Source organism: Scardinius erythrophthalmus (assembly GCF_964197995.2).
Source record: "Scardinius erythrophthalmus genome assembly, chromosome: 7".
Lineage (NCBI taxonomy): Eukaryota > Metazoa > Chordata > Actinopteri > Cypriniformes > Leuciscidae > Scardinius > Scardinius erythrophthalmus.
In genome coordinates, this window is record NC_138227.1 from 16,086,209 (window position 1) to 16,087,636 (window position 1,428).

Sequence of the window (1,428 nt, forward strand, 5' to 3'; positions counted from 1 at the left end):
TATTGGTAAATAAAGTTATTGGGGCGGTTTCCCAGACAGAGATTAAGCCTAGGAAAATGGCCTTTTAAACCAGATTAACAGAAATTGCTTTCTCTGTAATGGTTTTAAATAGTCCAAGACTTGGTCTAGAGTTTAATAAACTGATTTACTGGAAGAGGACTATTCCAGGACTAAATTGAGGCTTAAATTAAACCTACCAGGAGGTAGGTTTAACTTCAGATTAACGTTGTGTATACTTGGACTATGTCAGTGAATATCATTATATACACACATACACATATTTATAAACATATAATATATATATATATATATATATATATATATATATTATATGTGTTTGTGTGTGTATCAGAGGCAAGCTAGTGAGAGCTGTGCGTGTAAACTTCACTTCCTTGCCTCAAGAGGTGCAATAGTGACTGACACTATAGCGTCCAATTGTTAACATTTACCTTCCATGCTGGAGTCCCTGGTTTGAATCATCCTCGGAGTGGGTAGAGTAGGAAACTGCATTACTCACAATATTTTTATACATCAAAGAAAAAAAGGAACGCAAAAGCATTGATTAATTATTTTTCCTTCACCATGTCCCTTCTTTGGTTTCGTAGATTCTACAGCTGATGTGTGCAGTTTTTCTTTGCTATTTGCTTTAAAAGAGTTTGATCTTGTTCAGTAAATTTTTTTTTACTGCAGCCTTTTTCTGCTGTCATTGTTTTCCTTGGATTTGCTTCTCAGTTCCATGCCATTTTAATCCATGCCAGAATTTATAGGCAACCTCTGTCATTAATCTGGTTTATTTTAGTTCAGGACATCATAGTCCTGAGGGTTGTTCCATAAAACAAGATTAGAATACAAGCCAGGCTTATTTTGGTTAGTCAAACTTATTGTCGGTGGATTCCGTTTCATAAAGCAAAAGGCAAAATAGTTCAAACTCAGTTACTCTGGCAACATATGCTGGGAAACTAACCTGGGGTGCGTTTCCCGAAAGCATCGTTGGCCAACTATGGTCGCAAGTTCCGTCGTTACCAATAGAGTTCAATGGACATTGCGATGAACTTGCGACCATAGTTGGCCAACGATGCTTTCGGGAAACGCACCCCTGGTCCGGGGCAGGCTAACTGTCAGGCTAGGCGTTGATGCTTAACCAGAATATGGTTAACACTGACGCGCTTGGAATGTGATGATATTACATCGGACTCTCTGGCATGCTGCCATGCCATCTATCAGTCCAAAAATGAAAGCAAATGCACTTTAATAATAAATGTAATACATTTGAAAAGTGTAACAAAAGAAGTAAAGTTACATTTGTTTAGTTGGTGTGATTTTTGTAATTAATCAATTAAATGTATATAAATTGTGAGCTCAACCCATGTGTCAGACCAGAGGTGGACAGTAACAAAGTACATTTACTTGAGTACTGTACTTAAGTAC